The sequence below is a fragment of the Octopus bimaculoides genome, chromosome 27, assembly GCF_001194135.2.
Source record: "Octopus bimaculoides isolate UCB-OBI-ISO-001 chromosome 27, ASM119413v2, whole genome shotgun sequence".
NCBI lineage: Eukaryota > Metazoa > Mollusca > Cephalopoda > Octopoda > Octopodidae > Octopus > Octopus bimaculoides.
In genome coordinates, this window is record NC_069007.1 from 18054862 (window position 1) to 18059958 (window position 5097).

The 5097-nt window shown below is 42.4% G+C and overlaps 2 protein-coding genes and 1 long non-coding RNA gene across 4 annotated transcripts in view; 2 read left to right on the forward strand and 1 right to left on the reverse strand.

The window, feature by feature from the left end:
- The window catches only part of LOC106875335 (uncharacterized), an 8051-nt gene extending 3418 nt beyond the window's left edge, over window positions 1-4633 (forward strand). Inside the window, exon 3 of the long non-coding RNA XR_001410107.2 lies at window positions 4359-4633. This is a non-coding gene — a long non-coding RNA (uncharacterized LOC106875335). The remainder of the gene's footprint in view (window positions 1-4358) is intronic.
- The window catches only part of LOC106870157 (collagen alpha-1(XII) chain), a 490284-nt gene that overhangs the window by 334337 nt on the left and 150850 nt on the right, over window positions 1-5097 (forward strand). The gene's annotated exons all lie outside the window — the stretch shown is intronic.
- The window catches only part of LOC106868389 (uncharacterized), a 437000-nt gene that overhangs the window by 300510 nt on the left and 131393 nt on the right, over window positions 1-5097 (reverse strand). The gene's annotated exons all lie outside the window — the stretch shown is intronic.

Genomic DNA, 5097 nt, shown 5'->3' on the forward strand with positions numbered 1-5097 from the left:
ATATATATATATATATATATATATATATATATAAATATGTATGTGTGTGTATATGTTTGTGTGTCCGTGTTTGTCCCCCCAACTTCGCTTGACAACCGAGGCTGGTGTGTTTATGTCCCCGTAACTTAGCGGTTCGGCAAAAAGAGACCGATAGAATAAGTAGTAGGCTTACAAAGAATAAATCCTCGAGTCGATTTGTTTGACTAAAAAGGCGGTGCCCCAGCATGGCCACAGTCAAATGACTGAAACAAGTAAAAGAGTAAAAGAGTGTAATCACTCGCTGTTGTTTAACCCTAGGCTGGCCCTGCTCGAGTAGATCTGTGATCGAAGGCATTCTAGTTGTAGCCATCCCAAGACCACATTAAGAAGAGATTGTGTGATTGAAGGAAAAATTGGTTACTATTTCCTGTAGATCAAGTGAACCACATAGGTGTCTTATTGGTTGAAGTACAGTGTGGTGGGGTTGCTTAGCCCCTGGTCAGTGCTGGTCAATCATATCCTTGGGGCTTTCTTGTAGATTATCTGATCAAAATTCTGTACATAGCTGTAATAAAGCTTTCACTTTCATTTTGAGTCAAGCGAAAGCAAAACTGTCAATGGCACCTGTGCCCAGCGTCGCCTTCCTGGCACTTGTGCCAGATGGCATGTGTAAAGACATTCGAGCGAGATCGTTGCCAGCGCCGCTGGACTGGCTCCTGTTCAGGTGGCACGTAAAATACACCATTTTGAGCGTGGCTGTTGCCAGTACCGCCTAACTGGCCTTCGTGCCGGTGGCACGTAAATGCACCCACTACACTCTCGGAGTGGTTGGCGTTAGGAAGGGCATCCAGCTGTAGAAACTCTGCCAAATCAGATTGGAGCCTGGTGCAACCATCCGGTTCACCAGTCCTCAGTCAAATCGTCCAACCCATGCTAGCATGGAAAGCAGACGTTAAATGATGATGATGATGAAAACCATGTGCATTTAGTAATGAAATTATGATAACCTTTCATTTTATGATCCAGAAAGTGAAAGGTGGTATCACAAGGTTCCCAGACTTGTTATGTATATTAATAAATAACTTATTTACCTAACTTTTCACATCATCTCCTTTGAAATAGTCACCTTGTGCAGCAATACACCAGTCCCAGCATTCCTGCCATTTTTGGAATCCGGCCTGGAAGTTGTTTTCCATGAACGAGTCAAGGACCTTCTGTGATTTACTCTGGATCCCAACAATGGTGTTAAAACAGCGACCTTTGAGCTGCATTTTCATCTTGGGGAAGAGATAGAAATCCGCTGGGGGCTAAACCTGGCAAATGGGGTGAGTGTGGAAGCAATATGATGTTTTTGGCACGAAACTCGTGAGGGAGGAGACTTTGGTGAAGAATCCGATTCTTTGCACTCCACAGATCCAGTACGTGCATCTGGGAGGAATTCTCTTATCGCATTGATGTTGCCCCTACTGCAGGTGGTGGCCACATTGAACACTTGTGAGACAGGAAATAAAAGTTGATTGTGAGTAAACACTTGTGACTCTGCTGGAGTTCTCTATTGCTTTTCCTTATTGAAATATTGCGTAATGAAATCAGTTCGTTCTTTTTGAATAACCCTGGATAATGATGATGATGATGATAGTAATGTCTAATTCATCATCATCATCGTCGTCATCGTCGTTTAACGTCCGCTTTCCATGCTAGCATGGCTTGGACGATTTGACTGAGGAGTGGTGAAACCAGATGGCTGCACCAGGCTCCAATCTGATCTGGCAAGGTTTCTACAACTGGATGCCCTTCCTAACGCCAACCACTCCGAGTGTGTAGTGAGTACTTTCACGTGTCACCCACACGAAGGCCAGTCAGGCGGAACTGGCAACGGCCACGCTCAAAATGATGTATTTTATGTGCCATCTTTACATTTTGCGTGCAAATTCCACCAAGGTCAACTCGACCTTTCATCTTTCCAACGTTGATAAACTAAGCACCAGTTGGACACAGGAGTTGATGTAATTGATTCACAACCTCCCTTAGAATTGCAGGCCTTGTGTCAAAATGTGAAGCCAATGTATAAATGTGTCAGTTCATGAGAACATCATCATCATTTAACGTGTACTTCCCATGCTGGCATGGGTTAGACAGCTTGGCTGGAACAGCTAAGCCAGAGAGCAACCCTAGGTTCCAGTCTGAATTTGGCTTGGTTTCTCTGGCTGGCTGCCCTTCCTAACGCCAACCACTCAGAGAGTGTAGTGGGTTCCTTTTACGTGTCACCAGCATGGGTGCTCTTGCATGATGCTGGATGACCCCAGCAAAATTTTTGTAACTAGGTGTCAATGAGAGTTCCTGAAGTCCCATGTATGGCATGTTCTTTGTCTTTCACTTTACTCCCAGTCGTCCTTTCTTTGGTGTTTTGTGTTTTATAGTTTCACCGTTACGGTTAACAAAGAAACAGGCTATTGTTTATCATTGAAGGGTTTTGATTGCTGATGGTAAGCATCCTGGTCCCTATCACCACATACTGAGTTATAATAGAGCAGGAGCACTTCTCTATGAACCAGTCAAGAGAACACTTCAAAGACTGTGACATTTCACCTTTTCTAGAAGCCGGGGATTGTGGAACTCTCTTAGTAACAAGCACAATGGCAAATCAACACTGGTTGTCAAGCAGTGGTGGCAGGGTAGCAAACACACACATACACTTACCTGGTGGGCTTCCACACAGTTTCCATTTACCAAATTTGCTCACAAGGCATTGGTCAGCCCAGAGCCGTTGAGGGTATCATGCAGTAAGACTGAACTCTGAACCATATGGTTGCAAAATGAGCTTCTTAGCCCCGCAACCATGCCTACTCCTTCGTGGTTATAAATCTGCTAAAAATAGAAGTACATTGGATAATGTAGTTCTAGACAGTTAACATGGGGTGGCCATGGCTAGAATGCCTTTGATCATAAGACTGTTGAACCATAGTTGTCCTGGGGCTTCCACTGCCGATCCTTACTCTCACTATCCCACTTGGGTTTCTAATATCCTGTATGTTACCTGTCTTTGCTTCCTCACCTTTTTCTTCTGATGCTTGCCCTTGCTCTGTCCCTATCTGCCTATCTCTCCCCTCTTCCTGCCTGTCTGTCTGTCTCTCTCTCTCTCTTTCTTCAGCCTCCTCCGATCACACATCTAGTCACCATCTACCCTAGATTTCAAGCTATATATATATATATATATATATATATAAAACAAATAATAAATGAGTATATGCATATATACATACAGGTATGTGCATACCTACGTCTACCTGTATATATAGGTGCATATCTGGGTACAGGACATTGCAAACAAAACGTAGACAAAAAAATAATAATAACCAGAGTACAGAACACACAGAGGCCACATAGAGAACATTTTCCTTCATATATATATATATATATATATATATATATATAAGGCTTATATCCTCTTATACATACATACATATACATTATATACATGTATTTTATGTATACATTATAAATATAATATATACCTGCATGTGTGCATAATAATGTGTGTGTGTGTATAGATATAAACACACCTTTATACAACTTTACATATTTATACAAATATTTATATGTATATTATATAACGTGTGTATATATCTCTCTTTTCAGTGTACTTTATGTAACACACCCATACAACCTTTCTACATATGACCCCTTCCAAACCTACCTCTTCCCACTGCTCCAGAATTGGACTTTGTCGTGAGGGTGGGGGAAGTGCCTCGTGCCATAGGAAAGCAGGTGCCCTTATAAGGCCTAAGTCTCCACCCTCACAGTATTCACCACAAACTGAATGGGGTATGGGGCTTGGGGATTTGGGTACCTTCTGTTCTTCCTGTATCCTAATCTCTTTCTCCCTCTCTCTCTTTCACCCTGTGGTAAAACAGTTGACTCATTGCGTCCCTTTCCCCTTATTTATCCTTGCTAAATTTATTTCCCCTTCACTTATCAATTCCTCACTCCCCCCCATCTCACTCTTTCTCTCTCTCTCTCTGTCCCCTTCACCCCAGAAGCTACAATCCCCTCCTTCCTATAGGGACTTGCATTCCTTGTTGTTAAGGGGGAGATAGGAGTCAGTACTTGATTGCTTTTTGTGGATGTGTGTTTATATTTGAGTGAGTGTGTTTCTTTGATTGTAAAAAGAGAGAGCGTGTGTGTGTGTGTGTGTGTGTGTGGATGTGTTTATTATGGTAGTTAAAGTGAGGCATTCTTATATAGTTATGCCCTTATATATATGTATATATTGGCATCATTTAGAGATGTTTTTTCTAGTTTATTTTGATTTCTTGAATGTGTAATTGTTAATTATTTCATTTTTTTTCTTCTTTTTGCTTGTTTGTTTTTGCCACCAGATGAAATCATCAAATTGAACGGAGTATCGAAGAGGGGACAGGGTGGCCGAGGAAATCGAGGGAGGGGCAGCTATGGCCGAGGTCGCAGGTATCGGGGTAGAGGCCAAGCGAACACAACGACCGGTGCATCATCAAGTGCGGGCACGAGCCTTAAAACGAGGGGTAGACGCGGTAGAGTTTGGTCGAGAAGGTCCACAGGCAGGAGTACCCAGTCCCTCAGTCAACAGAATTTGATTCCATCACAGAAAACCGCTACAAATAGCACAAACACTTCAGTAAGTATTAAAACTAAACAGAAATTTACATTTGCCAGACTAATTAACTTCGTATTTATTAGCTCCTGGAGGTGCAGGTGGAGCGGTGTGCTTAAGAAACTTGCTTCTCAACCATGGGGGTCTTAGGTTCAATCCTCAGAAGTCTTGAAGGGCATCCAGCTGAAACAGACAGCAGGGATTGGATGCAGTCTTCTGACCTGGCAGTTCCTGTGGAACTGTCCAAACTATGCCAGCAGGGAAAATGGATATTAAATTTATTAAATTATGATGATGATGATTTTACCCTAAGCAAAAAAAAAAGAAAAGTCACAAATAGCTGTACATATTTACTCTTTTACTTGTTTCAGTCATTTGGCTGCGGCCATGCTGGAGCACCGCCTTTTAGTCGAGCAAATCGACCCCAGGACTTATTCTCTTTGTAAGCCTAGTACCTATTCTATCGGTCTCTTTTGCCAAACCGCTAA